This window comes from Pelophylax lessonae (assembly GCF_965119305.1).
Source record: "Pelophylax lessonae genome assembly, chromosome: 2".
In the NCBI taxonomy this organism is placed as follows: Eukaryota; Metazoa; Chordata; class Amphibia; order Anura; family Ranidae; genus Pelophylax; species Pelophylax lessonae.
The window spans coordinates 253,041,291-253,064,972 of NC_138769.1; positions in this window are offsets into that span (position 1 = coordinate 253,041,291).

Consider the following 23,682-nt stretch of genomic DNA (forward strand, 5'->3'; position numbering starts at 1 on the left):
ATCTTTGTGGGGTACAGTGAACACAATCTTTGTGGGGTGCAGTGAACAAAACCTTTGTGGGGTACAGTGAACACAATCTTTGTGGGGTGCAGTGAAGACAATCCTTGTGGGGTTTAGTGAAGACAATCCTTGTGGGGTGCAGTGAAAAAAACCTTTGTGGGGTACAGTGAACACAATCTTTGTGGGGTACAGTGAACACAATCTTTGTGGGGTGCAGTGAACAAAACCTTTGTGGGGTACAGTGAACACAAACTTTGTGGGGTGCAGTGAAGACAATCCTTGTGGGGTGCAGTGAAGACAATCCTTGTGGGGTGCAGTGAACAAAACCTTTGTGGGGTACAGTGAACACAATCTTTGTGGGGTGCAGTGAACAAAACCTTTGTGGGGTACAGTGAACACAATCTTTGTGGGGTGCAGTGAAGACAATCCTTTTGGAGTGCAGTGAACAAAATCTTTGTGGGGTACAGTGAACACAATCTTTGTGGGGTGCAGTGAACAAAACCTTTGTGGGGTACAGTGAACACAATCTTTGTGGGGTACAGTGAACACAATCTTTGTGGGGTGCAGTGAACAAAACCTTTGTGGGGTACAGTGAACACAATCTTTGTGGGGTGCAGTGAACAAAACCTTTATGGGGTACAGTGAACAAAACCTTTGTGGGGTACAGTGAACACAAACTTTGTGGGGTGCAGTGAAGACAATCCTTGTGGGGTGCAGTGAAGACAATCCTTGTGGGGTGCAGTGAACAAAACCTTTGTGGGGTACAGTGAACACAATCTTTGTGGGGTGCAGTGAACAAAACCTTTGTGGGGTACAGTGAACACAATCTTTGTGGGGTGCAGTGAAGACAATCCTTTTGGAGTGCAGTGAACAAAATCTTTGTGGGGTACAGTGAACACAATCTTTGTGGGGTGCAGTGAACAAAACCTTTGTGGGGTACAGTGAACACAATCTTTGTGGGGTGCAGTGAACACAATCTTTGTGGGGTGCAGTGAACAAAACCTTTGTGGGGTACAGTGAACACAATCTTTGTGGGGTGCAGTGAAGACAATCCTTTTGGAGTGCAGTGAACAAAATCTTTGTGGGGTACAGTGAACACAATCTTTGTGGGGTGCAGTGAACAAAACCTTTGTGGGGTACAGTGAACACAATCTTTGTGGGGTACAGTGAACACAATCTTTGTGGGGTGCAGTGAACAAAACCTTTGTGGGGTACAGTGAACACAATCTTTGTGGGGTGCAGTGAACAAAACCTTTATGGGGTACAGTGAACAAAACCTTTGTGGGGTACAGTGAACACAAACTTTGTGGGGTGCAGTGAAGACAATCCTTGTGGGGTGCAGTGAAGACAATCCTTGTGGGGTGCAGTGAACAAAACCTTTGTGGGGTACAGTGAACACAATCTTTGTGGGGTGCAGTGAACAAAACCTTTGTGGGGTACAGTGAACACAATCTTTGTGGGGTGCAGTGAAGACAATCCTTTTGGAGTGCAGTGAACAAAATCTTTGTGGGGTACAGTGAACACAATCTTTGTGGGGTGCAGTGAACAAAACCTTTGTGGGGTACAGTGAACACAATCTTTGTGGGGTGCAGTGAACACAATCTTTGTGGGGTGCAGTGAACAAAACCTTTGTGGGGTGCAGTGAACACAACCTTTGTGGGGTGCAGTGAACACAATCTTTGTGGGGTGCAGTGAACAAAACCTTTGTGGGGTACAGTGAACACAATCTTTGTGGGGTGCAGTGAACAAAACCTTTGTGGGGTACAGTGAACACAATCTTTGTGGGGTGCAGTGAACAAAACCTTTGTGGGGTACAGTGAACACAATCTTTGTGGGGTGCAGTGAAGACAATCCTTTTGGAGTGCAGTGAACAAAATCTTTGTGGGGTACAGTGAACACAATCTTTGTGGGGTGCAGTGAACAAAACCTTTGTGGGGTACAGTGAACACAATCTTTGTGGGGTGCAGTGAAGACAATCCTTGTGGGGTGCAGTGAAGACAATCCTTGTGGGGTGCAGTGAACAAAACCTTTGTGGGGTACAGTGAACACAATCTTTGTGGGGTACAGTGAACACAATCTTTGTGGGGTGCAGTGAACAAAACCTTTGTGGGGTACAGTGAACACAAACTTTGTGGGGTGCAGTGAAGACAATCCTTGTGGGGTGCAGTGAAGACAATCCTTGTGAGGTGCAGTGAACAAAACCTTTGTGGGGTACAGTGAACACAATCTTTGTGGGGTGCAGTGAACAAAATCTTTGTGGGGTACAGTGAACACAATCTTTGTGGGGCGCAGTGAACAAAATCTTTGTGGGGTACAGTGAACACAATCTTTGTGGGGTGCAGTGAAGACAATCCTTGTGGGGTGCAGTGAAGACAATCCTTGTGGGGTGCAGTGAACAAAATCTTTGGGGGTTACAGTGAACACAATCTTTGTGGGGTGCAGTGAACAAAACCTTTGTGGGGTACAGTGAACACAATCTCTGTGGGGTGCAGTGAACAAAACCTTTGTGGGGTACAGTGAACAAAACCTTTGTGGGGTGCAGTGAACAAAACCTTTGTGGGGTGCAGTGAACACAACCTTTGTGGGGTACAGTGAACACAATCTTTGTGGGGTGCAGTGAACAAAACCTTTGTGGGGTACAGTGAACACAATCTTTGTGGGGTGCAGTGAACACAATCTTTGTGGGGTGCAGTGAACAAAACCTTTGTGGGGTGCAGTGAACACAACCTTTGTGGGGTGCAGTGAACACAATCTTTGTGGGGTGCAGTGAACAAAACCTTTGTGGGGTACAGTGAACACAATCTTTGTGGGGTGCAGTGAACAAAACCTTTGTGGGGTACAGTGAACACAATCTTTGTGGGGTGCAGTGAACAAAACCTTTGTGGGGTACAGTGAACACAATCTTTGTGGGGTGCAGTGAAGACAATCCTTTTGGAGTGCAGTGAACAAAATCTTTGTGGGGTACAGTGAACACAATCTTTGTGGGGTGCAGTGAACAAAACCTTTGTGGGGTACAGTGAACACAATCTTTGTGGGGTGCAGTGAAGACAATCCTTGTGGGGTGCAGTGAAGACAATCCTTGTGGGGTGCAGTGAACAAAACCTTTGTGGGGTACAGTGAACACAATCTTTGTGGGGTGCAGTGAACAAAACCTTTGTGGGGTACAGTGAACACAAACTTTGTGGGGTGCAGTGAAGACAATCCTTGTGGGGTGCAGTGAAGACAATCCTTGTGAGGTGCAGTGAACAAAACCTTTGTGGGGTACAGTGAACACAATCTTTGTGGGGTGCAGTGAACAAAATCTTTGTGGGGTACAGTGAACACAATCTTTGTGGGGCGCAGTGAACAAAATCTTTGTGGGGTACAGTGAACACAATCTTTGTGGGGTGCAGTGAAGACAATCCTTGTGGGGTGCAGTGAAGACAATCCTTGTGGGGTGCAGTGAACAAAATCTTTGGGGGGTACAGTGAACACAATCTTTGTGGGGTGCAGTGAACAAAACCTTTGTGGGGTACAGTGAACACAATCTCTGTGGGGTGCAGTGAACAAAACCTTTGTGGGGTACAGTGAACAAAACCTTTGTGGGGTGCAGTGAACAAAACCTTTGTGGGGTGCAGTGAACACAACCTTTGTGGGGTACAGTGAACACAATCTTTGTGGGGTGCAGTGAACAAAACCTTTGTGGGGTACAGTGAACACAATCTTTGTGGGGTGCAGTGAACACAATCTTTGTGGGGTGCAGTGAACAAAACCTTTGTGGGGTGCAGTGAACACAACCTTTGTGGGGTACAGTGAACACAATCTTTGTGGGGTGCAGTGAACAAAACCTTTATGGGGAACAGTGAAGACAATCTTTGTGGGGTGCAGTGAAGACAATCCTTTTGGAGTGCAGTGAACAAAATCTTTGTGGGGTACAGTGAACACAATCTTTGTGGGGTGCAGTGAACAAAATCTTTGTGGGGTACAGTGAACACAATCTTTGTGGGGTGCAGGGAAGACAATCCTTGTGGGGTGCAGTGAATACAATCCTTGTGGGGTGCAGTGAACAAAATCTTTGGGGGGTACAGTGAACACAATCTTTGTGGGGTGCAGTGAACAAAACCTTTGTGGGGTACAGTGAACACAATCTTTGTGGGGTGCAGTGAACAAAACCTTTGTGGGGTACAGTGAACAAAACCTTTGTGGGGTGCAGTGAACAAAACCTTTGTGGGGTGCAGTGAACACAACCTTTGTGGGGTACAGAGAACACAATCTTTGTGGGGTGCAGTGAACAAAACCTTTGTGGGGTACAGTGAACACAATCTTTGTGGGGTGCAGTGAACACAATCTTTGTAGGGTGCAGTGAACAAAACCTTTGTGGGGTGCAGTGAACACAACCTTTGTGGGGTACAGTGAACACAATCTTTGTGAGGTGCAGTGAAGACAATCCTTGTGGGGTGCAGTGAAGACAATCCTTGTGGGGTGCAGTGAACAAAATCTTTGGGGGGTACAGTGAACACAATTTTTGTGGGGTGCAGTGAACAAAACCTTTGTGGGGTACAGTGAACACAATCTTTGTGGGGTGCAGTGAACAAAACCTTTGTGGGGTACAGTGAACACAATCTTTGTGGGGTGCAGTGAAGACAATCCTTTTGGAGTGCAGTGAACAAAATCTTTGTGGGGTACAGTGAACACAATCTTTGTGGGGTGCAGTGAAGACAATCCTTGTGGGGTGCAGTGAAGACAATCCTTGTGGGGTGCAGTGAAGACAATCCTTGTGGGGTGCAGTGAACAAAATCTTTGGGGGGTACAGTGAACACAATCTTTGTGGGGTGCAGTGAACAAAACCTTTGTGGGGTACAGTGAACACAATCTTTGTGGGGTGCAGTGAACAAAACCTTTGTGGGGTGCAGTGAACACAATCTTTGTGGGGTGCAGTGAACAAAATCTTTGTGGGGTACAGTGAACACAATCTTTGTGGGGCGCAGTGAACAAAATCTTTGTGGGGTGCAGTGAACAAAACCTTTGTGGGGTGCAGTGAACACAACCTTTGTGGGGTACAGTGAACACAATCTTTGTGGGGTGCAGTGAACAAAACCTTTGTGGGGTACAGTGAACACAATCTTTGTGGGGTGCAGTGAACACAATCTTTGTGGGGTGCAGTGAACAAAACCTTTGTGGGGTGCAGTGAACACAACCTTTGTGGGGTACAGTGAACACAATCTTTGTGGGGTGCAGTGAACAAAACCTTTATGGGGAACAGTGAAGACAATCTTTGTGGGGTGCAGTGAAGACAATCCTTTTGGAGTGCAGTGAACAAAATCTTTGTGGGGTACAGTGAACACAATCTTTGTGGGGTGCAGTGAACAAAATCTTTGTGGGGTACAGTGAACACAATCTTTGTGGGGTGCAGGGAAGACAATCCTTGTGGGGTGCAGTGAATACAATCCTTGTGGGGTGCAGTGAACAAAATCTTTGGGGGGTACAGTGAACACAATCTTTGTGGGGTGCAGTGAACAAAACCTTTGTGGGGTACAGTGAACACAATCTTTGTGGGGTGCAGTGAACAAAACCTTTGTGGGGTACAGTGAACAAAACCTTTGTGGGGTGCAGTGAACAAAACCTTTGTGGGGTGCAGTGAACACAACCTTTGTGGGGTACAGAGAACACAATCTTTGTGGGGTGCAGTGAACAAAACCTTTGTGGGGTACAGTGAACACAATCTTTGTGGGGTGCAGTGAACACAATCTTTGTAGGGTGCAGTGAACAAAACCTTTGTGGGGTGCAGTGAACACAACCTTTGTGGGGTACAGTGAACACAATCTTTGTGAGGTGCAGTGAAGACAATCCTTGTGGGGTGCAGTGAAGACAATCCTTGTGGGGTGCAGTGAACAAAATCTTTGGGGGGTACAGTGAACACAATTTTTGTGGGGTGCAGTGAACAAAACCTTTGTGGGGTACAGTGAACACAATCTTTGTGGGGTGCAGTGAACAAAACCTTTGTGGGGTACAGTGAACACAATCTTTGTGGGGTGCAGTGAAGACAATCCTTTTGGAGTGCAGTGAACAAAATCTTTGTGGGGTACAGTGAACACAATCTTTGTGGGGTGCAGTGAAGACAATCCTTGTGGGGTGCAGTGAAGACAATCCTTGTGGGGTGCAGTGAAGACAATCCTTGTGGGGTGCAGTGAACAAAATCTTTGGGGGGTACAGTGAACACAATCTTTGTGGGGTGCAGTGAACAAAACCTTTGTGGGGTACAGTGAACACAATCTTTGTGGGGTGCAGTGAACAAAACCTTTGTGGGGTGCAGTGAACACAATCTTTGTGAGGTGCAGTGAAGACAATCCTTGTGGGGTGCAGTGAAGACAATCCTTGTGGGGTGAAGTGAAGACAATCCTTGTGGGGTGCAGTGAACAAAACCTTTGTGGGGTGCAGTGAACACAACCTTTGTGGGGTGCAGTGAACACAATCTTTGTGGGGTGCAGTGAACAAAACCTTTGTGGGGTACAGTGAACACAATCTTTGTGGGGTGCAGTGAACAAAACCTTTGTGGGGTACAGTGAACACAATCTTTGTGGGGTGCAGTGAACAAAACCTTTGTGGGGTACAGTGAACACAATCTTTGTGGGGTGCAGTGAAGACAATCCTTTTGGAGTGCAGTGAACAAAATCTTTGTGGGGTACAGTGAACACAATCTTTGTGGGGTGCAGTGAACAAAACCTTTGTGGGGTACAGTGAACACAATCTTTGTGGGGTGCAGTGAAGACAATCCTTGTGGGGTTTAGTGAAGACAATCCTTGTGGGGTGCAGTGAAAAAAACCTTTGTGGGGTACAGTGAACACAATCTTTGTGGGGTACAGTGAACACAATCTTTGTGGGGTGCAGTGAACAAAACCTTTGTGGGGTACAGTGAACACAAACTTTGTGGGGTGCAGTGAAGACAATCCTTGTGGGGTGCAGTGAAGACAATCCTTGTGGGGTGCAGTGAACAAAACCTTTGTGGGGTACAGTGAACACAATCTTTGTGGGGTGCAGTGAACAAAACCTTTGTGGGGTACAGTGAACACAATCTTTGTGGGGTGCAGTGAAGACAATCCTTTTGGAGTGCAGTGAACAAAATCTTTGTGGGGTACAGTGAACACAATCTTTGTGGGGTGCAGTGAACAAAACCTTTGTGGGGTACAGTGAACACAATCTTTGTGGGGTACAGTGAACACAATCTTTGTGGGGTGCAGTGAACAAAACCTTTGTGGGGTACAGTGAAGACAATCTTTGTGGGGTGCAGTGAAGACAATCCTTTTGGAGTGCAGTGAACAAAATCTTTGTGGGGTACAGTGAACACAATCTTTGTGGGGCGCAGTGAACAAAATCTTTGTGGGGTACAGTGAACACAATCTTTTTGGGGTGCAGTGAAGACAATCCTTGTGGGGTGCAGTGAAGACAATCCTTGTGGGGTGCAGTGAACAAAATCTTTGGGGGGTACAGTGAACACAATCTTTGTGGGGTGCAGTGAACAAAACCTTTGTGGGGTACAGTGAACACAATCTCTGTGGGGTGCAGTGAACAAAACCTTTGTGGGGTACAGTGAACAAAACCTTTGTGGGGTGCAGTGAACAAAACCTTTGTGGGGTGCAGTGAACACAACCTTTGTGGGGTACAGTGAACACAATCTTTGTGGGGTGCAGTGAACAAAACCTTTGTGGGGTACAGTGAACACAATCTTTGTGGGGTGCAGTGAACACAATCTTTGTGGGGTGCAGTGAACAAAGCCTTTGTGGGGTGCAGTGAACACAACCTTTGTGGGGTACAGTGAACACAATCTTTGTGGGGTGCAGTGAACAAAACCTTTATGGGGTACAGTGAAGACAATCTTTGTGGGGTGCAGTGAAGACAATCCTTTTGGAGTGCAGTGAACAAAATCTTTGTGGGGTACAGTGAACACAATCTTTGTGGGGTGCAGTGAACAAAATCTTTGTGGGGTACAGTGAACACAATCTTTGTGGGGTGCAGGGAAGACAATCCTTGTGGGGTGCAGTGAATACAATCCTTGTGGGGTGCAGTGAACAAAATCTTTGGGGGGTACAGTGAACACAATCTTTGTGGGGTGCAGTGAACAAAACCTTTGTGGGGTACAGTGAACACAATCTTTGTGGGGTGCAGTGAACAAAACCTTTGTGGGGTACAGTGAACAAAACCTTTGTGGGGTGCAGTGAACAAAACCTTTGTGGGGTGCAGTGAACACAACCTTTGTGGGGTACAGAGAACACAATCTTTGTGGGGTGCAGTGAACAAAACCTTTGTGGGGTACAGTGAACACAATCTTTGTGGGGTGCAGTGAACACAATCTTTGTGGGGTGCAGTGAACAAAACCTTTGTGGGGTGCAGTGAACACAACCTTTGTGGGGTACAGTGAACACAATCTTTGTGAGGTGCAGTGAAGACAATCCTTGTGGGGTGCAGTGAAGACAATCCTTGTGGGGTGCAGTGAACAAAATCTTTGGGGGGTACAGTGAACACAATTTTGTGGGGTGCAGTGAACAAAACCTTTGTGGGGTACAGTGAACACAATCTTTGTGGGGTGCAGTGAACAAAACCTTTGTGGGGTACAGTGAACACAATCTTTGTGGGGTGCAGTGAAGACAATCCTTTTGGAGTGCAGTGAACAAAATCTTTGTGGGGTACAGTGAACACAATCTTTGTGGGGTGCAGTGAAGACAATCCTTGTGGGGTGCAGTGAAGACAATCCTTGTGGGGTGCAGTGAAGATAATCCTTGTGGGGTGCAGTGAACAAAATCTTTGGGGGGTACAGTGAACACAATCTTTGTGGGGTGCAGTGAACAAAACCTTTGTGGGGTACAGTGAACACAATCTTTGTGGGGTGCAGTGAACAAAACCTTTGTGGGGTACAGTGAACACAATCTTTGTGAGGTGCAGTGAAGACAATCCTTGTGGGGTGCAGTGAAGACAATCCTTGTGGGGTGCAGTGAACAAAATCTTTGGGGGGTACAGTGAACACAATCTTTGTGGGGTGCAGTGAACAAAACCTTTGTGGGGTACAGTGAACACAATCTTTGTGGGGTGCAGTGAACAAAACCTTTGTGGGGTACAGTGAACACAATCTTTGTGGGGTGCAGTGAAGACAATCCTTGTGGGGTGCAGTGAAGACAATCCTTGTGGGGTGCAGTGAACAAAACCTTTGTGGGGTACAGTGAACACAATCTTTGTGGGGTACAGTGAACACAATCTTTGTGGGGTGCAGTGAACAAAACCTTTGTGGGGTACAGTGAACACAAACTTTGTGGGGTGCAGTGAAGACAATCCTTGTGGGGTGCAGTGAAGACAATCCTTGTGGGGTGCAGTGAACAAAACCTTTGTGGGGTACAGTGAACACAATCTTTGTGGGGTGCAGTGAACAAAATCTTTGTGGGGTACAGTGAACACAATCTTTGTGGGGTGCAGTGAAGACAATCCTTGTGGGGTGCAGTGAAGACAATCCTTGTGGGGTGCAGTGAACAAAACCTTTGTGGGGTACAGTGAACACAATCTTTGTGGGGTGCAGTGAACAAAATCTTTGTGGGGTACAGTGAACACAATCTTTGTGGGGTACAGTGAACACAATCTTTGTGGGGCACAGTGAACACAAGCTTTGTGGGGTGCAGTGAACAAAACCTTTGTGGGGTACAGTGAACACAATCTTTGTGGGGTGCAGTGAACAAAACCTTTATGGGGTACAGTGAAGACAATCTTTGTGGGGTGCAGTGAAGATAATCCTTTTGGAGTGCAGTGAACAAAATCTTTGTGGGGTACAGTGAACACAATCTTTGTGGGGCGCAGTGAACAAAATCTTTGTGGGGTACAGTGAACACAATCTTTGTGGGGTGCAGTGAAGACAATCCTTGTGGGGTGCAGTGAAGACAATCCTTGTGGGGTGCAGTGAACAAAATCTTTGGGGGGTACAGTGAACACAATCTTTGTGGGGTGCAGTGAACAAAACCTTTGTGGGGTACAGTGAACACAATCTCTGTGGGGTGCAGTGAACAAAACCTTTGTGGGGTACAGTGAACAAAACCTTTGTGGGGTGCAGTGAACAAAACCTTTGTGGGGTGCAGTGAACACAACCTTTGTGGGGTACAGTGAACACAATCTTTGTGGGGTGCAGTGAACAAAACCTTTGTGGGGTACAGTGAACACAATCTTTGTGGGGTGCAGTGAACACAATCTTTGTGGGGTGCAGTGAACAAAACCTTTGTGGGGTGCAGTGAACACAACCTTTGTGGGGTACAGTGAACACAATCTTTGTGGGGTGCAGTGAACAAAACCTTTATGGGGTACAGTGAAGACAATCTTTGTGGGGTGCAGTGAAGACAATCCTTTTGGAGTGCAGTGAACAAAATCTTTGTGGGGTACAGTGAACACAATCTTTGTGGGGTGCAGTGAACAAAATCTTTGTGGGGTACAGTGAACACAATCTTTGTGGGGTGCAGGGAAGACAATCCTTGTGGGGTGCAGTGAAGACAATCCTTGTGGGGTGCAGTGAACAAAATCTTTGGGGGGTACAGTGAACACAATCTTTGTGGGGTGCAGTGAACAAAACCTTTGTGGGGTACAGTGAACACAATCTTTGTGGGGTGCAGTGAACAAAACCTTTGTGGGGTACAGTGAACACAATCTTTGTGGGGTGCAGTGAACAAAACCTTTGTGGGGTACAGTGAACAAAACCTTTGTGGGGTGCAGTGAACAAAACCTTTGTGGGGTGCAGTGAACACAACCTTTGTGGGGTACAGAGAACACAATCTTTGTGGGGTGCAGTGAACAAAACCTTTGTGGGGTACAGTGAACACAATCTTTGTGGGGTGCAGTGAACACAATCTTTGTGGGGTGCAGTGAACAAAACCTTTGTGGGGTGCAGTGAACACAACCTTTGTGGGGTACAGTGAACACAATCTTTGTGAGGTGCAGTGAAGACAATCCTTGTGGGGTGCAGTGAAGACAATCCTTGTGGGGTGCAGTGAACAAAATCTTTGGGGGGTACAGTGAACACAATTTTTGTGGGGTGCAGTGAACAAAACCTTTGTGGGGTACAGTGAACACAATCTTTGTGGGGTGCAGTGAACAAAACCTTTGTGGGGTACAGTGAACACAATCTTTGTGGGGTGCAGTGAAGACAATCCTTTTGGAGTGCAGTGAACAAAATCTTTGTGGGGTACAGTGAACACAATCTTTGTGGGGTGCAGTGAAGACAATCCTTGTGGGGTGCAGTGAAGACAATCCTTGTGGGGTGCAGTGAAGATAATCCTTGTGGGGTGCAGTGAACAAAATCTTTGGGGGGTACAGTGAACACAATCTTTGTGGGGTGCAGTGAACAAAACCTTTGTGGGGTACAGTGAACACAATCTTTGTGGGGTGCAGTGAACAAAACCTTTGTGGGGTACAGTGAACACAATCTTTGTGAGGTGCAGTGAAGACAATCCTTGTGGGGTGCAGTGAAGACAATCCTTGTGGGGTGCAGTGAACAAAACCTTTGTGGGGTACAGTGAACACAATCTTTGTGGGGTGCAGTGAACAAAACCTTTGTGGGGTACAGTGAACACAATCTTTGTGGGGTGCAGTGAAGACAATCCTTGTGGGGTGCAGTGAAGACAATCCTTGTGGGGTGCAGTGAACAAAACCTTTGTGGGGTACAGTGAACACAATCTTTGTGGGGTACAGTGAACACAATCTTTGTGGGGTGCAGTGAACAAAACCTTTGTGGGGTACAGTGAACACAAACTTTGTGGGGTGCAGTGAAGACAATCCTTGTGGGGTGCAGTGAAGACAATCCTTGTGGGGTGCAGTGAACAAAACCTTTGTGGGGTACAGTGAACACAATCTTTGTGGGGTGCAGTGAACAAAATCTTTGTGGGGTACAGTGAACACAATCTTTGTGGGGTGCAGTGAAGACAATCCTTGTGGGGTGCAGTGAAGACAATCCTTGTGGGGTGCAGTGAACAAAACCTTTGTGGGGTACAGTGAACACAATCTTTGTGGGGTGCAGTGAACAAAATCTTTGTGGGGTACAGTGAACACAATCTTTGTGGGGTACAGTGAACACAATCTTTGTGGGGCACAGTGAACACAAGCTTTGTGGGGTGCAGTGAACAAAACCTTTGTGGGGTACAGTGAACACAATCTTTGTGGGGTGCAGTGAACAAAACCTTTATGGGGTACAGTGAAGACAATCTTTGTGGGGTGCAGTGAAGATAATCCTTTTGGAGTGCAGTGAACAAAATCTTTGTGGGGTACAGTGAACACAATCTTTGTGGGGCGCAGTGAACAAAATCTTTGTGGGGTACAGTGAACACAATCTTTGTGGGGTGCAGTGAAGACAATCCTTGTGGGGTGCAGTGAAGACAATCCTTGTGGGGTGCAGTGAACAAAATCTTTGGGGGGTACAGTGAACACAATCTTTGTGGGGTGCAGTGAACAAAACCTTTGTGGGGTACAGTGAACACAATCTCTGTGGGGTGCAGTGAACAAAACCTTTGTGGGGTACAGTGAACAAAACCTTTGTGGGGTGCAGTGAACAAAACCTTTGTGGGGTGCAGTGAACACAACCTTTGTGGGGTACAGTGAACACAATCTTTGTGGGGTGCAGTGAACAAAACCTTTGTGGGGAACAGTGAACACAATCTTTGTGGGGTGCAGTGAACACAATCTTTGTGGGGTGCAGTGAACAAAACCTTTGTGGGGTGCAGTGAACACAACCTTTGTGGGGTACAGTGAAGACAATCTTTGTGGGGTGCAGTGAACACAATCTTTGTGGGGTGCAGTGAACAAAACCTTTATGGGGTACAGTGAAGACAATCTTTGTGGGGTGCAGTGAAGACAATCCTTTTGGAGTGCAGTGAACAAAATCTTTGTGGGGTACAGTGAACACAATCTTTGTGGGGTGCAGTGAACAAAATCTTTGTGGGGTACAGTGAACACAATCTTTGTGGGGTGCAGTGAAGACAATCCTTGTGGGGTGCAGTGAAGACAATCCTTGTGGGGTGCAGTGAAGACAATCCTTGTGGGGTGCAGTGAACAAAACCTTTGTGGGGTACAGTGAACACAATCTTTGTGGGGTGCAGTGAACAAAACCTTTGTGGGGTACAGTGAACACAATCTTTGTGGGGTGCAGTGAAGACAATCCTTTTGGAGTGCAGTGAACAAAATCTTTGTGGGGTACAGTGAACACAATCTTTGTGGGGTGCAGTGAACAAAACCTTTGTGGGGTACAGTGAACACAATCTTTGTGGGGTACAGTGAACACAATCTTTGTGGGGTGCAGTGAACAAAACCTTTGTGGGGTACAGTGAACACAATCTTTGTGGGGTGCAGTGAACAAAACCTTTATGGGGTACAGTGAAGACAATCTTTGTGGGGTGCAGTGAAGACAATCCTTTTGGAGTGCAGTGAACAAAATCTTTGTGGGGTACAGTGAACACAATCTTTGTGGGGCGCAGTGAACAAAATCTTTGTGGGGTACAGTGAACACAATCTTTTTGGGGTGCAGTGAAGACAATCCTTGTGGGGTGCAGTGAAGACAATCCTTGTGGGGTGCAGTGAACAAAATCTTTGGGGGGTACAGTGAACACAATCTTTGTGGGGTGCAGTGAACAAAACCTTTGTGGGGTACAGTGAACACAATCTCTGTGGGGTGCAGTGAACAAAACCTTTGTGGGGTACAGTGAACAAAACCTTTGTGGGGTGCAGTGAACAAAACCTTTGTGGGGTGCAGTGAACACAACCTTTGTGGGGTACAGTGAACACAATCTTTGTGGGGTGCAGTGAACAAAACCTTTGTGGGGTACAGTGAACACAATCTTTGTGGGGTGCAGTGAACACAATCTTTGTGGGGTGCAGTGAACAAAGCCTTTGTGGGGTGCAGTGAACACAACCTTTGTGGGGTACAGTGAACACAATCTTTGTGGGGTGCAGTGAACAAAACCTTTATGGGGTACAGTGAAGACAATCTTTGTGGGGTGCAGTGAAGACAATCCTTTTGGAGTGCAGTGAACAAAATCTTTGTGGGGTACAGTGAACACAATCTTTGTGGGGTGCAGTGAACAAAATCTTTGTGGGGTACAGTGAACACAATCTTTGTGGGGTGCAGGGAAGACAATCCTTGTGGGGTGCAGTGAATACAATCCTTGTGGGGTGCAGTGAACAAAATCTTTGGGGGGTACAGTGAACACAATCTTTGTGGGGTGCAGTGAACAAAACCTTTGTGGGGTACAGTGAACACAATCTTTGTGGGGTGCAGTGAACAAAACCTTTGTGGGGTACAGTGAACAAAACCTTTGTGGGGTGCAGTGAACAAAACCTTTGTGGGGTGCAGTGAACACAACCTTTGTGGGGTACAGAGAACACAATCTTTGTGGGGTGCAGTGAACAAAACCTTTGTGGGGTACAGTGAACACAATCTTTGTGGGGTGCAGTGAACACAATCTTTGTGGGGTGCAGTGAACAAAACCTTTGTGGGGTGCAGTGAACACAACCTTTGTGGGGTACAGTGAACACAATCTTTGTGAGGTGCAGTGAAGACAATCCTTGTGGGGTGCAGTGAAGACAATCCTTGTGGGGTGCAGTGAACAAAATCTTTGGGGGGTACAGTGAACACAATTTTGTGGGGTGCAGTGAACAAAACCTTTGTGGGGTACAGTGAACACAATCTTTGTGGGGTGCAGTGAACAAAACCTTTGTGGGGTACAGTGAACACAATCTTTGTGGGGTGCAGTGAAGACAATCCTTTTGGAGTGCAGTGAACAAAATCTTTGTGGGGTACAGTGAACACAATCTTTGTGGGGTGCAGTGAAGACAATCCTTGTGGGGTGCAGTGAAGACAATCCTTGTGGGGTGCAGTGAAGATAATCCTTGTGGGGTGCAGTGAACAAAATCTTTGGGGGGTACAGTGAACACAATCTTTGTGGGGTGCAGTGAACAAAACCTTTGTGGGGTACAGTGAACACAATCTTTGTGGGGTGCAGTGAACAAAACCTTTGTGGGGTACAGTGAACACAATCTTTGTGAGGTGCAGTGAAGACAATCCTTGTGGGGTGCAGTGAAGACAATCCTTGTGGGGTGCAGTGAACAAAATCTTTGGGGGGTACAGTGAACACAATCTTTGTGGGGTGCAGTGAACAAAACCTTTGTGGGGTACAGTGAACACAATCTTTGTGGGGTGCAGTGAACAAAACCTTTGTGGGGTACAGTGAACACAATCTTTGTGGGGTGCAGTGAAGACAATCCTTGTGGGGTGCAGTGAAGACAATCCTTGTGGGGTGCAGTGAACAAAACCTTTGTGGGGTACAGTGAACACAATCTTTGTGGGGTACAGTGAACACAATCTTTGTGGGGTGCAGTGAACAAAACCTTTGTGGGGTACAGTGAACACAAACTTTGTGGGGTGCAGTGAAGACAATCCTTGTGGGGTGCAGTGAAGACAATCCTTGTGGGGTGCAGTGAACAAAACCTTTGTGGGGTACAGTGAACACAATCTTTGTGGGGTGCAGTGAACAAAATCTTTGTGGGGTACAGTGAACACAATCTTTGTGGGGTGCAGTGAAGACAATCCTTGTGGGGTGCAGTGAAGACAATCCTTGTGGGGTGCAGTGAACAAAACCTTTGTGGGGTACAGTGAACACAATCTTTGTGGGGTGCAGTGAACAAAATCTTTGTGGGGTACAGTGAACACAATCTTTGTGGGGTACAGTGAACACAATCTTTGTGGGGCACAGTGAACACAAGCTTTGTGGGGTGCAGTGAACAAAACCTTTGTGGGGTACAGTGAACACAATCTTTGTGGGGTGCAGTGAACAAAACCTTTATGGGGTACAGTGAAGACAATCTTTGTGGGGTGCAGTGAAGATAATCCTTTTGGAGTGCAGTGAACAAAATCTTTGTGGGGTACAGTGAACACAATCTTTGTGGGGCGCAGTGAACAAAATCTTTGTGGGGTACAGTGAACACAATCTTTGTGGGGTGCAGTGAAGACAATCCTTGTGGGGTGCAGTGAAGACAATCCTTGTGGGGTGCAGTGAACAAAATCTTTGGGGGGTACAGTGAACACAATCTTTGTGGGGTGCAGTGAACAAAACCTTTGTGGGGTACAGTGAACACAATCTCTGTGGGGTGCAGTGAACAAAACCTTTGTGGGGTACAGTGAACAAAACCTTTGTGGGGTGCAGTGAACAAAACCTTTGTGGGGTGCAGTGAACACAACCTTTGTGGGGTACAGTGAACACAATCTTTGTGGGGTGCAGTGAACAAAACCTTTGTGGGGTACAGTGAACACAATCTTTGTGGGGTGCAGTGAACACAATCTTTGTGGGGTGCAGTGAACAAAACCTTTGTGGGGTGCAGTGAACACAACCTTTGTGGGGTACAGTGAACACAATCTTTGTGGGGTGCAGTGAACAAAACCTTTATGGGGTACAGTGAAGACAATCTTTGTGGGGTGCAGTGAAGACAATCCTTTTGGAGTGCAGTGAACAAAATCTTTGTGGGGTACAGTGAACACAATCTTTGTGGGGTGCAGTGAACAAAATCTTTGTGGGGTACAGTGAACACAATCTTTGTGGGGTGCAGGGAAGACAATCCTTGTGGGGTGCAGTGAAGACAATCCTTGTGGGGTGCAGTGAACAAAATCTTTGGGGGGTACAGTGAACACAATCTTTGTGGGGTGCAGTGAACAAAACCTTTGTGGGGTACAGTGAACACAATCTTTGTGGGGTGCAGTGAACAAAACCTTTGTGGGGTACAGTGAACACAATCTTTGTGGGGTGCAGTGAACAAAACCTTTGTGGGGTACAGTGAACAAAACCTTTGTGGGGTGCAGTGAACAAAACCTTTGTGGGGTGCAGTGAACACAACCTTTGTGGGGTACAGAGAACACAATCTTTGTGGGGTGCAGTGAACAAAACCTTTGTGGGGTACAGTGAACACAATCTTTGTGGGGTGCAGTGAACACAATCTTTGTGGGGTGCAGTGAACAAAACCTTTGTGGGGTGCAGTGAACACAACCTTTGTGGGGTACAGTGAACACAATCTTTGTGAGGTGCAGTGAAGACAATCCTTGTGGGGTGCAGTGAAGACAATCCTTGTGGGGTGCAGTGAACAAAATCTTTGGGGGGTACAGTGAACACAATTTTTGTGGGGTGCAGTGAACAAAACCTTTGTGGGGTACAGTGAACACAATCTTTGTGGGGTGCAGTGAACAAAACCTTTGTGGGGTACAGTGAACACAATCTTTGTGGGGTGCAGTGAAGACAATCCTTTTGGAGTGCAGTGAACAAAATCTTTGTGGGGTACAGTGAACACAATCTTTGTGGGGTGCAGTGAAGACAATCCTTGTGGGGTGCAGTGAAGACAATCCTTGTGGGGTGCAGTGAAGATAATCCTTGTGGGGTGCAGTGAACAAAATCTTTGGGGGGTACAGTGAACACAATCTTTGTGGGGTGCAGTGAACAAAACCTTTGTGGGGTACAGTGAACACAATCTTTGTGGGGTGCAGTGAACAAAACCTTTGTGGGGTACAGTGAACACAATCTTTGTGAGGTGCAGTGAAGACAATCCTTGTGGGGTGCAGTGAAGACAATCCTTGTGGGGTGCAGTGAACAAAACCTTTGTGGGGTACAGTGAACACAATCTTTGTGGGGTGCAGTGAACAAAACCTTTGTGGGGTACAGTGAACACAATCTTTGTGGGGTGCAGTGAAGACAATCCTTGTGGGGTGCAGTGAAGACAATCCTTGTGGGGTGCAGTGAACAAAACCTTTGTGGGGTACAGTGAACACAATCTTTGTGGGGTACAGTGAACACAATCTTTGTGGGGTGCAGTGAACAAAACCTTTGTGGGGTACAGTGAACACAAACTTTGTGGGGTGCAGTGAAGACAATCCTTGTGGGGTGCAGTGAAGACAATCCTTGTGGGGTGCAGTGAACAAAACCTTTGTGGGGTACAGTGAACACAATCTTTGTGGGGTGCAGTGAACAAAATCTTTGTGGGGTACAGTGAACACAATCTTTGTGGGGTGCAGTGAAGACAATCCTTGTGGGGTGCAGTGAAGACAATCCTTGTGGGGTGCAGTGAACAAAACCTTTGTGGGGTACAGTGAACACAATCTTTGTGGGGTGCAGTGAACAAAATCTTTGTGGGGTACAGTGAACACAATCTTTGTGGGGTACAGTGAACACAATCTTTGTGGGGCACAGTGAACACAAGCTTTGTGGGGTGCAGTGAACAAAACCTTTGTGGGGTACAGTGAACACAATCTTTGTGGGGTGCAGTGAACAAAACCTTTATGGGGTACAGTGAAGACAATCTTTGTGGGGTGCAGTGAAGATAATCCTTTTGGAGTGCAGTGAACAAAATCTTTGTGGGGTACAGTGAACACAATCTTTGTGGGGCGCAGTGAACAAAATCTTTGTGGGGTACAGTGAACACAATCTTTGTGGGGTGCAGTGAAGACAATCCTTGTGGGGTGCAGTGAAGACAATCCTTGTGGGGTGCAGTGAACAAAATCTTTGGGGGGTACAGTGAACACAATCTTTGTGGGGTGCAGTGAACAAAACCTTTGTGGGGTACAGTGAACACAATCTCTGTGGGGTGCAGTGAACAAAACCTTTGTGGGGTACAGTGAACAAAACCTTTGTGGGGTGCAGTGAACAAAACCTTTGTGGGGTGCAGTGAACACAACCTTTGTGGGGTACAGTGAACACAATCTTTGTGGGGTGCAGTGAACAAAACCTTTGTGGGGAACAGTGAACACAATCTTTGTGGGGTGCAGTGAACACAATCTTTGTGGGGTGCAGTGAACAAAACCTTTGTGGGGTGCAGTGAACACAACCTTTGTGGGGTACAGTGAAGACAATCTTTGTGGGGTGCAGTGAACACAATCTTTGTGGGGTGCAGTGAACAAAACCTTTATGGGGTACAGTGAAGACAATCTTTGTGGGGTGCAGTGAAGACAATCCTTTTGGAGTGCAGTGAACAAAATCTTTGTGGGGTACAGTGAACACAATCTTTGTGGGGTGCAGTGAACAAAATCTTTGTGGGGTACAGTGAACACAATCTTTGTGGGGTGCAGGGAAGACAATCCTTGTGGGGTGCAGTGAAGACAATCCTTGTGGGGTGCAGTGAACAAAATCGTTGGGGGGTACAGTGAACACAATCTTTGTGGGGTGCAGTGAACAAAACCTTTGTGGGGTACAGTGAACACAATCTTTGTGGGGTGCAGTGAACAAAACCTTTGTGGGGTGCAGTGAACAAAACCTTTGTGGGGTGCAGTGAACACAACCTTTGTGGGGTACAGTGAACACAATCTTTGTGGGGTGCAGTGAACAAAACCTTTGTGGGGTACAGTGAACACAATCTTTGTGGGGTGCAGTGAACACAATCTTTGTGGGGTGGAGTGAACAAAACCTTTGTGGGGTGCAGTGAACACAACCTTTGTGGGGTACAGTGAACACAATCTTTGTGGGGTGCAGTGAACAAAACCTTTGTGGGGTACAGTGAACACAATCTTTGTGGGGTACAGTGAACACAATCTTTGTGGGGTGCAGTGAACAAAACCTTTGTGGGGTACAGTGAACACAATCTTTGTGGGGTGCAGTGAACACAATCTTTGTGGGGTGCAGTGAACAAAACCTTTGTGGGGTGCAGTGAACACAACCTTTGTGGGGTACAGTGAACACAATCTTTGTGAGGTGCAGTGAAGACAATCCTTGTGGGGTGCAGTGAAGACAATCCTTGTGGGGTGCAGTGAACAAAATCTTTGGGGGGTACAGTGAACACAATTTTTGTGGGGTGCAGTGAACAAAACCTTTGTGGGGTACAGTGAACACAATCTTTGTGGGGTGCAGTGAACAAAACCTTTGTGGGGTACAGTGAACACAATCTTTGTGGGGTGCAGTGAACACAATCTTTGTGGGGTGGAGTGAACAAAACCTTTGTGGGGTGCAGTGAACACAACCTTTGTGGGGTACAGTGAACACAATCTTTGTGGGGTGCAGTGAACAAAACCTTTGTGGGGTACAGTGAACACAATCTTTGTGGGGTACAGTGAACACAATCTTTGTGGGGTGCAGTGAACAAAACCTTTGTGGGGTACAGTGAACACAATCTTTGTGGGGTGCAGTGAACACAATCTTTGTGGGGTGCAGTGAACAAAACCTTTGTGGGGTGCAGTGAACACAACCTTTGTGGGGTACAGTGAACACAATCTTTGTGAGGTGCAGTGAAGACAATCCTTGTGGGGTGCAGTGAAGACAATCCTTGTGGGGTGCAGTGAACAAAATCTTTGGGGGGTACAGTGAACACAATTTTTGTGGGGTGCAGTGAACAAAACCTTTGTGGGGTACAGTGAACACAATCTTTGTGGGGTGCAGTGAACAAAACCTTTGTGGGGTACAGTGAACACAATCTTTGTGGGGTGCAGTGAAGACAATCCTTTTGGAGTGCAGTGAACAAAATCTTTGTGGGGTACAGTGAACACAATCTTTGTGGGGTGCAGTGAAGACAATCCTTGTGGGGTGCAGTGAAGACAATCCTTGCGGGGTGCAGTGAAGACAATCCTTGTGGGGTGCAGTGAACAAAATCTTTGGGGGGTGCAGTGAACACAATCTTTGTGGGGTGCAGTGAACAAAACCTTTGTGGGGTACAGTGAACACAATCTTTGTGGGGTGCAGTGAACAAAACCTTTGTGGGGTACAGTGAACACAATCTTTGTGAGGTGCAGTGAAGACAATCCTTGTGGGGTGCAGTGAAGACAATCCTTGTGGGGTGCAGTGAACAAAATCTTTGGGGGGTACAGTGAACACAATCTTTGTGGGGTGCAGTGAACAAAACCTTTGTGGGGTACAGTGAACACAATCTTTGTGGGGTGCAGTGAACAAAACCTTTGTGGGGTACAGTGAACACAATCTTTGTGGGGTGCAGTGAAGACAATCCTTTTGGAGTGCAGTGAACAAAATCTTTGCGGGGTACAGTGAACACAATCTTTGTGGGGTGCAGTGAAGACAATCCTTGTGGGGTGCAGTGAAGACAATCCTTGTGGGGTGCAGTGAACAAAATCTTTGGGGGATACAGTGAACACAATCTTTGTGGGGTGCAGTGAACAAAACCTTTGTGGGGTACAGTGAACACAATCTTTGTGGGGTGCAGTGAACAAAACCTTTGTGGGGTACAGTGAACACAATCTTTGTGGGGTGCAGTGAAGACAATCCTTTTGGAGTGCAGTCAACACAATCTTTGTGGGGTGCAGTGAACAAAACCTTTGTGGGGTACAGTGAACACAATCTTTGTGGGGTACAGTGAACACAATCTTTGTGGGGTACAGTGAACACAATCTCATACTTCTGAAGCTTTGAGGGTGCTGCCTGTTCTATACTCCTCCTCCTCCTCCTCATCCATCCTTTTAGGTGTACAAACAATAGTAATTGGGGCCTAGTGTGCTTCTGTACGTGTGAAAAACATACACTTTTTTTTGATCATATTTCCTATTCCGCTATTCAATAAAAACCTTTGGGGCTCAATTAAATTGCGGAATAGTCTGTGTCGGTACGTGTGAGATCCACCTTTCCAAGTTTTTGGGGTTCATCTCATACTTCTGAAGCTTTGAGGGTGCTGCCTGTTCTATACTCCTCCTCCTCCTCTTCCTCATCCATCCTTTTAGGTGTACAAACAATAGTAATTGGGGCCTAGTGTGCTTCTGTACGTGTGAAAAACATACACTTTTTTTTGATCATATTTCCTATTCCGCTATTCTATAAAAATCTTTGGGGCTCAATTAAATTGCGGAATAGTCTGTGTCGGTACGTGTGAGATCCACCTTTCCAAGTTTTTGGGGTTCATCTCATACTTCTGAAGCTTTGAGGGTGCTGCCTGTTCTATACTCCTCCTCCTCCTCCTCCTCCTCCTCATCCATCCTTTTAGGTGTACAAACAATAGTAATTGGGGCCTAGTGTGCTTCTGTACGTGTGAAAAACATACACTTTTTTTTGATCATATTTCCTATTCCGCTATTCAATAAAAACCTTTGGGGCTCAATTAAATTGCGGAATAGTCTGTGTCGGTACGTGTGAGATCCACCTTTCCAAGTTTTTGGGGTTCATCTCATACTTCTGAAGCTTTGAGGGTGCTGCCTGTTCTATACTCCTCCTCCTCCTCCTCCTCCTCCTCATCCATCCTTTTATGTGTACAAACAATAGTAATTGGGGCCTAGTGTGCTTCTGTACGTGTGAAAAACATACACTTTTTTTTGATCATATTTCCTATTCCGCTATTCAATAAAAACCTTTGGGGCTCAATTAAATTGCGGAATAGTCTGTGTCGGTACGTGTGAGATCCACCTTTCCAAGTTTTTGGGGTTCATCTCATACTTCTGAAGCTTTGAGGGTGCTGCCTGTTCTATACTCCTCCTCCTCCTCTTCCTCATCCATCCTTTTAGGTGTACAAACAATAGTAATTGGGGCCTAGTGTGCTTCTGTACGTGTGAAAAACATACACTTTTTTTTTATCATATTTCCTATTCCGCTATTCAATAAAAAACCTTTGGGGCTCAATTAAATTGCGGAATAGTCTGTGTCGGTACGTGTGAGATCCACCTTTCCAAGTTTTTGGGGTTCATCTCATACTTCTGAAGCTTTGAGGGTGCTGCCTGTTCTATACTCCTCCTCCTCCTCTTCCTCATCCATCCTTTTAGGTGTACAAACAATAGTAATTGGGGCCTAGTGTGCTTCTGTACGTGTGAAAAACATACTTTTTTTTGATCATATTTCCTATTCCGCTATTCTATAAAAACCTTTGGGGCTCAATTAAATTGCGGAATAGTCTGTGTCGGTACGTGTGAGATCCACCTTTCCAAGTTTTTGGGGTTCATCTCATACTTCTGAAGCTTTGAGGGTGCTGCCTGTTCTATACTCCTCCTCCTCCTCATCCATCCTTTTAGGTGTACAAACAATAGTAATTGGGGCCTAGTGTGCTTCTGTACGTGTGAAAAACATACACTTTTTTTTGATCATATTTCCTATTCCGCTATTCAATATAAACCTTTGGGGCTCAATTAAATTGCGGAATAGTCTGTGTCGGTACGTGTGAGATCCACCTTTCCAAGTTTTTGGGGTTCATCTCATACTTCTGAAGCTTTGAGGGTGCTGCCTGTTCTATACTCCTCCTCCTCCTCCTCCTCATCCATCCTTTTAGGTGTACAAACAATAGTAATTGGGGCCTAGTGTGCTTCTGTACGTGTGAAAAACATACACTTTTTTTTGATCATATTTCCTATTCCGCTATTCAAAAAAAACCTTTGGGGCTCAATTAAATTGCGGAATAGTCTGTGTCGGTACGTGTGAGATCCACCTTTCCAAGTTTTTGGGGTTCATCTCATACTTCTGAAGATTTGAGGGTGCTGCTTGTTCCATACTCCTCTTCCTCATCCTCCCTTTAGGGTAGGAAAAAATTTAATCGGGCCTAGTCTGTGTTTGTACGTGTGAGATACACAGTTTTTTATCCTATTCCGCTATTCAATACACACCCTTTTGGTGTAAAAAACATTAAATTGCGGCATAGTTTGCATATTTGACTGTGAGATACACCCGTGCGATACTGTTGTTCTTTTGTTCCGCTATTCAATAAAGACCTTTCTAGGGCAAGATCTTAAATTTCAGAAATATGAGGAGA